Source organism: Vulpes vulpes, chromosome 13, assembly GCF_048418805.1.
Source record: "Vulpes vulpes isolate BD-2025 chromosome 13, VulVul3, whole genome shotgun sequence".
Lineage (NCBI taxonomy): Eukaryota > Metazoa > Chordata > Mammalia > Carnivora > Canidae > Vulpes > Vulpes vulpes.
Window position 1 is genome coordinate 50,655,304 of NC_132792.1, and position 9,876 is coordinate 50,665,179.

The following is a 9,876-nucleotide window of genomic DNA, read 5'->3' on the forward strand; positions in this document are numbered from 1 at the left end:
TACTCTAAAGAGAAGAAGACATAGCTAACTTTCCTAACATAAAGAAACAGACACAGAGAGAAATACAAAATGAGACAGAGAAATATGTCCCAAATCAAAGAACATGACAAAATCACAGAAGATCTAAGAACAGAAATAAGTAGTATGCCTGATAGATAATTCAAAGTGATGAAATAAAGATACTCATTGGACCTCAGAAAATTGTAGAGGACATCAGTGAGACCCTTGACAAAGGGATAAAAAATATGAGAGATGAACTCAATAAATGAAATGAAAAATACAAAACGTGGAACAAACAGTAGGCTACAGGAAGCAGAGTGACATGGAGGAAAGAGTAATGGAAAATAATGAAGCTGAACACATAAGAGACAAATACTGCATAATGAGAAGAGACTTAGGGAACCCAGTGACTCCATCAAGTATAAACATTTGCATTATAGGGATCCCCAAAGGAGAAGGGAGAGAAAGGGGGGGCAGAAATGTATTTGAAGAAATAATAGTGGAAAGCTTCCCAAATCTTGGGAGGGAAACAGAAATCTGCATTCAGAAGACACAGAGATTCCCCAACAAATTCAACCCAAGGAGGTCCACACTAAGACACACAGTAATTAAAAAGGAAAAAAAAAATAGTGATAAAGAATTTTAAAGATTGCAAGAGAAAAGAAGACAGTTACATGCAAAGGAAACCCCATAAGGTTATCAGCTGATTTTTTTTTTTAGCAGAAACTTTCCAGGTCAGAAGGCAGTGGCACAATATATTCAAAGTGCTGAAAGGGAAAAATTGCAGCCAAGAATACTCTATCCAGCAAGGCTTTCATTCAGAATAGGAGAGTTAGTTTCTCAGACAAATAAAAACTAAAGGAATTCATGACCACTAAACCAGCCCTGTAAGAAATATTCCAGGGGGCTCTTTGAGTGGAAAAACAATAGGTAAGGGTATAAACAATAAAAAAACACAAAAACAGTAAAAATAAGTATTTCTATAAAATAAGCCAAGGGATTCATAAAATAAAAGAATGTAAAATAGGATATCAAATATCTGAAATGTGGAAGAGTAAAGAATGAGTTCAAAATTAAGTGACCATCAGCTTAATATAGGCTATACACAGAAGTTATACATAAATCCAGTGGTGACTACAACTCCAGAAACAGTAATAGATATACAAAAAATGAAGAGTAATAAATCCAAGTACTTGACTAAAGAAAACCAACAAACTATGAAAAAGAAGAAAGGATTAGAAAAAACTGCAAATGGAGTGCCTGAGTGGCTCAATCAGTTAAGCATTGGACTCTTGATCTCAGCTCAGGTCTTGATCTCAAGGTCATGAGTTCAAGCCTCACACTGGGCATGGAGCCTACTTTAAAAAAAATAAAGCTGCAAAAAACAAAAACAAAAACAAACAAAAAAGAAAACAAACAAACTAACAAACAAAAACCCCACAAGACAAGTAAAGCAATGGCAAATACATATCTGTCAATAATTACTTTGAGTGTAAGTGGACTAAATTCTCTAATCAAAAGACACAGTGTGACAGAATGGATTAAAAAACAAACAAACAAACAAGAGTCATCCACATGTTGTCTATAAGAGACTAATTTCAGACCTAGGATACCTGCAGATTGAAAGTGAGGGGATGGAGAAATATTTATCATGGAAATGAATACCAAAAGAAAGCAGGAGCAGCAATACTAATATTGGACAAAATAGACTTTAAAACAAAGTCTGTAAAAAGATGCAAAGAAGGACATTATATAATAAAGGGGACAGTCAATGAGAAGACATAACAATTGTAAATATTTGTGGATCCAACACAGAAGCACCCAAATACATAAAACAGTCAATAACAAACATAAAGGAACTAATCAATAGTAATATAACAATAGTAAGGGACTTTAAGTGCCACTTACATCAATGGGCAGATCATCCAAACAGAAAATCAATAAGGAAACCATGGCTTTGAATGACAAACTGGACCAGATAGATTTAACAGATGTATTCAGAACATTCCATCCTAAAACATCAGAATTCATCCTAGAACATCCTAAAACTTGTATTCTCTCCAAGTGTACATGGAATATTCTCTAGAATAGGTCACATATTAGCAAACAAAACAAACCTCAACAAATTCAAGAAGGTTGGATTCATAACATGCATCTTTTCCAACCACAATGCTATGAAACTAGGAAACAGCCACAAAAAATCTGGAAAGAGCACAAATATACAGATGTTAATTAACATGCTACTAAACAATGAGTGAATCAACTAAGAAATCATGAAATAAGTTTTCATGAAATAAAAAAGGACATGGAAACAAATGAAAACGAAAACACAATGGGACTCAGCAAAAGCTGTTTAGGAGAGAAGTTTATAGCAATACAGGCTTACCTCAAGAAGCAAGAAAAATCTCAAACAACCTAAGCTTACACCTAAAGAAGGCAGAGAAAGAAAAACAAAACCTAAATCCAGCAGAAGGGATGAAATAATAAAGATTAGAACAGGAATAAATGATACAGAAACTTAAAAAGAAAACAACAGTAGAGTAGATAAAGGAAACCAGGAATTGGTTCTTTTAAAAGCCAATGAAATTGATAAATCCCTAGCCAGATTCATCAGGGGGGAAAAAAAAGAGAGAAAGGACTCAAAATCACAAATGAAAGAGGAGAAATAACAACCAACACCACAGAAATACAATTATAAGAGAATATTATAAAAAAATATTATGCCAACAAACTGGACAACCTAGAAGAAATGGATAAATTCCTAGAAATGTTTAATCTAGTAAAACTTAAGCAGGAAGAAAATAGAAAATTTGAGCAGACTGATTACCAGCAAGGAGACTGAATCAGTAATCAAAGAACTCCCAACAAACAAAAGTCCAGGACCAGAGACAACTTCACAGGCAAATGCTACCAGACATATAAAGAAGAGTTAATACTTATTCTTTTCAAAATATTCCCCCCAAAAAGGAAGAGGAACAAAAACTTCAGAATTCATTCCTGAGGCCAGTATCACCCCAATACCAAAACTAGATACAGTCGCTACAAAAAAAAAAAAAAAAAAAAAAAAAAGAAAAGAAAACCACAGGCCAAATTCTCTGATGAACATAGATGCAAAAATTCTTAACAAACTACTATCAAACTGAATCCAACAATACATTAAAAAAATCATTCACCACAATCAATTGGTATTTATTTCTAGGATGCAAAGGTGGTCAGTATTCATAAGTCAATCAATGTATTACATAACATCAATAAGAGAAAGGATAAAAACCATATGATCATTTCAATAGATGCAGAAAATGCATGTGTCAAAGTACAACATCAAGATAAAAGCCCCCAATAAAGTAGGTTTAGGGGGAACATACCTCAACATAATAAAAGCCATATATGGAAAACCCACAGTGAATACATTACTCAATGGGAAAAAGCAGAGCTTCCCCCCTAAGATTGGAAACAAGACAAAGGTATCTACTCTCACCACTTTAAAAACAATTATTTGAGAGAGAGAGAGAGAGAGAGAACGAAACAAGTGAGTGAGCTTAGGGGAGAGGGGCAGAGGAAGAGGGAGAGAAGCTTGAGCAGACTCCCTGCTGAGTGCAGAGCCAGATGCAGGGCTTGATCTCTTGACCCTGAGATCATGACTTGAGGTGAAACCAAGAGTCAGATGCTCAAATAACTGAGCCACCCAGGCATCCTTCTTACCACTTTTATTCAACATAGTACACTAGAAGTCCTAGCCACAGCAATCAGACAACAAAAATAAATAAAAGGGATCCAAATTGCCAAGGAAGCAGTAAGACTTTTACTATCTGCAGATGACATGATAGTATATACAGAAAACTCTAAATACTCCACCAAGAAAAGAAAACAAATACTAGAATTCAGAATACTGAATTCAGTAGAGTCACAGAACATAAAATCAATATGCAGAAATCTACTGCATTTCTATATACCAATAATTAAGCAGTAGAAAAGAAATTAACAATACCATTTATAACTATATAAAAAATAAGATACCTAGGAATAAACTTAACCAAAGAGGTGAAAGTTCTATACTCTGAAAACTATAAAACAGTGATGAAAGCAATTGAAGATGATACAAATGAAAAGACATTCCATTCTTATGGATTGGAAGCATATTGTAAAAATGTATACTACCCAATGCAATCTACAGATTTAATACAATCCCTATCAAAATACCAGTAGCATTTTTCACAGAACTAGAACAATCTTAAAATTTGTATGAAACCATAAAAAGACCCAGATAAGCCAAAACAATTTCAAAGAAAAGCAAAGCTAGAGGTATCACAATTCCAGACTCCAAGTTATATTACAAAGCTGTAGCAATCAAAACAGTATGATACTGGCACAAAAAATAGATACATAGATCAATGGAACAGACTAGAAAACCCAGAAACAAACCCATGATTATATGGTCAATTAATCTTTAATGAAGCAGGAGAGAATATCCAATGGGAAAAAGACAAATGGTGCTAACAAAACCAGTCAGCTACATGCAGAAGAATGAAGCTGGACCACTTTCATAAACCATACACAAAAACAAACTCAAAATAGATTGAAGATCTATTTTTTTTTAAGATTTCATTTGTTTATTCATGAGAGACACAGAGAGAGAGACAGAGGCAGAGACACAGGCAGAGGGAGAAGCAGGCTCCATGAAGGGAGCCCAATGTGGGACTGGATCCCAGGTCTCCAGGATCAGCCCCAGGCTGAAGGCGGGGCTAAACTGCTGAGCCACCCGGGCTGCCCGATTGAAGATCTAAATGTGAGACCTTAAACCACAAAATTCCGGAAGACAGCATAGGCAGCAATGTCTCTGACAGACAGTAGCAACATTTTTCTAAATAGGTCTCCTGAGGCAAGGGACATAAAAGCAAATTTTAACTATTGGGACATCAAAATAAAAAGCTTCTGCACATCAAAGGAAACAATCCGCAAATTAGTAGTTGCCGTTTATTTCAGTAGGCAACCTGCTGAATGGGAGAAGTTATTTGCAAATGGTATATCCAATAAAGGGTTAGTATTCAAAAAATACAAAGAACTGATACAACTCCACATCCAAAAACAAATAAGTCAATTAAGAAATGGGCAGAAAGCATGAACAAACACTTCTCCAAAGAAGACAAACAGATGCCAACAGACACATGAAAGAATGTTCAACATCCCTCAACATCAGAGGAATGCGAAACAAAACTATAATGAGATATCACCTCACACCTGTCGGAATGATTAAGATCAAAAACGCAAGAAACAAGTGTTGGTGAGGATGTGGAGAAAAAGGAACCCTCTTGCACTGTTGGAGGGAATGCAAACTGGTGCAGCCACCCTGGAAAACAGTATGGGGGTTCCTCAAAAGTTAAAAATAGAACTACTATATGTTCCCATAATCACACTACTTGGTATCTACCCAAAATGTACAAAAGCACTAATTCAAAGAGATATATGCACCTTGATGTTTATAGCAGTGTTATGTACAGTAGCCAAATTATGGAAAGAACCCAAGTGTCCACTGATAGATGAATGGTTAAAGAAGATGTGGTATATATACACAATGGAATATTATTCAGCCATAAAAATGAAATATTACCATTTGTATCAACATGAATGGTAAGTGAAATAGATCAGAGAAAGACAAATACTATGTGATTTCACTCATATGAAGAATTTAGAAAACAAGCCAAATAAACTAAGGGGAAAAGGGGGGTGGAGAGAGAAATGAAGAAACAGATTCTTAACTCTAGAGACCATACTGATGGTTACCAGAGGAGAAGTAGGTGGGAAGATGGGTGAAATAGGTGATGAGGATTAAGGATAGCACTTGTGATGAAGCACTGGGTAACGTATGGAGGTGTTGGATTTCTATACTGTATGCCTGAAAGTAATATAACACTGTACGTTAACTATGCTGGAATGAAAAACAGCAACAAAGAGAATTACAATAAAAAAAAAGTACAAGACCAGATGGATTCACAGGTGCACTTAATAACAGTTAATATCTATTCTTCTCAATCTAGCCCCCAAAAATAGAAGAGGAAGGAAAGCTTCCAAATTCATTTTATGAGGCCAGCATTACCCTGATATCAGAATTGGACAAAGCCCACAAAAAAGAAAACAGGCCAGTATGTCTGATGAACATAGATGCAAAAATCCTCAACAAAATATTAGCAAGGTGCATTCAACAGTACATTTAAAGAATCATTCGCCATAATCAAGTGGGATCTATTCTGAGGATTGCAAGGATGGTTTAATATTGGCAAGTCAATCTATATGACATATGACACCAACAAAATGAAGAAAATTACATGATCATACCCATAGATGTAGAAAAAATGTGTGACAAATTTCAACTTTCATTTTTGTTAAAAGCTCTCAATGAAGTGGTTTTAGGGGAACATACTTCAACATAATAAAGGCCATATATGAAAAACCTACAGCTAACATCATCTTTAATGATGAAATACTAAGAGCTTTTCCTCTAAGAGCAGGAATAAGGCGAGGATGTCCACTCCCACCACTGTTCTTCAGCATACTACTGGGAGTCCTAACTGCAGCGATCACACAAGATGATGGAATAAAAGGCATCCAAATTGGTAAGAGAAGTAAAACTGTCACTACTTGCAGATGCCATGATACTATACAGAGAACACCCTAAAGACTGCATCAAAAACAAAACAAAACACTATTATAACTGATAATTGCATCCAGTAAACTCATGGGACACAAATTAATATGTAGAAGCCTGTTGCATTTTGATACACTTCTAATGAGCTAGCAGAAAGAGAAATTAAGAAAAGCAATTCCACTAACAATTGTACCAAAAAGAATACCATACCCAGAAATAAACTTAACCAAGGAGGTAAACAATTTCTGAAAACCATAAAACACTGATTAAAGAAATTCATGACAACAAAAACAAAAAGATATTCCATGCTCATGGATTGGAAGAATTAATATTATTAAAATGTCCATACTACCCAAAGAAATATACAGATTCAATGCAATCCCTGCCTTTAAAATACCAACAGCACTTTCCACAGAACTAGAACAAAAAAACTGTAAAATTTGTATGGAACCACAAAAGAGCCCACATAGCCAAAGCACTCAAGAATACCAAAGCTGGAGGTATCACAGTCCCAAATTTCACCATATACGACAAAGATGTAATCAAAACAGTATGGTGCTGGCACAAAAAATAAACACGTAGACCAATGGAGAAGGTTGATGAGCCTGTAAATTTACGCTTATTTGGTCAATTAATCTACAACAACACAGGCATGAATATACAATGGTGAAAAAGACAATCTCTTCAATAAATGGTGCTGGGAAAACTGGACAACTATGTGCAAAACAATAAAACTAGACCACTTTCTTATACCAGATACAAGAAGAAACTCAAAATGGATTAAAGATCTAAATGTGACTCCTGAAACCATAAAAATCCTAGAAGAAAACATAGATAGTAATTTCTTTGACATCTTCCTTAGTAACATTTTTTTTAGATAGGTCTCCTAAGGCAAGGCAAACAAAAGGATAATAAATTATTGGGACTATATCAAAACAATGCACTTTTGGGGACACTGGAGTGGCTCAGTGGTTGAGCATCTACCTTTGGCTCAGGGCATGGTCCAGGGTCCTGGGATCAAGTCCCATATCGGGCTCCCTGTGGGGATCCTGCTTCTCCTCTCTGCATCTCTTATGACTAAATAAAATCTTTAAAAAATAAAAATAAAAAACTTTCGAACATTAAAGGAAACTATCAACAAAATGAAAAGGCAACCTACTGAATGGGAAAAAATATTCACAAATGATATGGCTGATAAGGGGTTAATGTCTGAAATACGTAAAGAATACATACAACTCCGCACCAAAAAAATCCCCAAATAATCTGATTAAATATGGGCTGAGGACCTGAATAGACATTTTCCCCAGATGGCATATGGATGTTCAAGCAACACATGAAAAGATATTCAACATCACTAGTAATCAGGGAAATGCAAATCAAAGCCACAACAAGATACCATCTTCTACCTATCAGAATGTCTAGAATCAAAAAGACAAGAAATAATGAGGTTGGTGAGGATGTGAAGAAAAGGGGCCTTCGTGCATTATTGGTAGGAATGTAAATTAATGTTCCCACTGAGGAAAACAGTATGAAGTTCCCTCAAAAAATTAAAAATAGAAATACCATATGATCCAGTAATTCCACTATTTACCCAAAGAAAACAAAAACATTAATTTGAAAAGATATATGCACTATGTGTAATGCAGTATTTACAATAGCCAAGACATGAAAGCAACCTAAATGTCCACTGACAGATGAATGAAGATGTAATATATATAAAAAAATATAAATGGATATATAATATATATAATTTTTTCTAAGTATATATAAAAAATATAAATGGATATATAATATATATAATTTTTTCTATATGATTATAGATCTTTAAAATTATATAATTTAATATATAAATGGAATATTATAGACAAAAAGGATGAGATTTTGCAACTTGTTTTTTGTTTTATTTTATTTTTATTTTTTTATCTTTTTATTGGAGTTCAATTTGCCAACATATAGCATATCACCCAATGCTCATCCCGTCAGGTGCCTCCCTCAGTGCCCATCACCCAGTCACCCCAACCCCCACCCACCTCCCTTTCTACTATCCCTTGTTCATTTCCCAGAGTTAGGAGTCTCTCATGTTAAAAAAAAAAAAAAGGAGTCTCTCATGTTCTGTCTCCCTCACTGATATTTTCACTCATTTTCTCTCCTTTCCCCTTTATTCCCTTTCACTATTTTTTATATTCCTCAAATGAATGAGACCATATAATGTTTGTCCTTCTCCGATTGACTTACTTCACTCCGCATAATACCCTCCAGTTCCACCCACATTGAAGCAAATGGTGGGTATTTGTCATTTCTAATGGCTGAGGAATATTCCATTGTATACATAAACCACATCTTCTTTATCCATTCATCTTTCGATGGACACCGAGGCTCCTTCCACAGTTTGGCTATTGTGGACATTGCTGCTAGAAACATCGGGGGGCAGGTGTCCCGGCGTTTCATAGCATCTGTATCTTTGGGGTAAATCCCCAGCAGTGCAATTGCTGGGTCTTAGGGCAGGTCTATTTTTAACTCTTTGAGGAACCTCCACACAGTTTTCCAGAGTGGATGCACCAGGTCACATTCCCACCAACAGTGCAGGAGGGTTCTCCTTTCTCCACATCCTCTCCAACATTTGTGGTTTCCTGCCTTGTTCATTTTCCCCATTCTCCCTGGTGTGAGGTGGGATCTCATTGTGGTTTTGATTTGTATTTCCCTGATGGCAAGTGATGCAGAGCATTTTCTCCCGTGCTTGTTGGCCATGTCTATGTCTTCCTCTGTGAGATTTCTGTTCATGTCTTTTGCCCATTTCATGATTGGATTGTTTGTTTCTTGGGTGTTGAGTTTAATAAGTTCTTTATAGATCTTGGACACTAGCCCTTTATCTGATAGGTCATTTGCAGATATCTTCTCCCATTCTGTAGGTTGTCTTTTAGTTTCGTTGACTGTTTCTTTTGTTGTGCGGAAGCTTTTTATCTTGATGAAGTCCCAATAGTTCATTTTTGCTTTTGTTTCCTTTGCCTTCATAGGAATATCTTGAAAGAATTTGCTACGGCCAAGTTCAAAAAGGGTGTTGCCTGTGTTCTCCTCTAGGATTTTGATGGATTCTTGTCTCACATTTAGATCTCTCATCCATTTTGAGTTTATCTTTGTGTATGGTATAAGAGAGTGATCTAGTTTCATTCTTCTGCACGTGGCTGTCCAATTTTCCCAGCACCATTTATTGAAGAGACTGTCTTTTTTCCAAT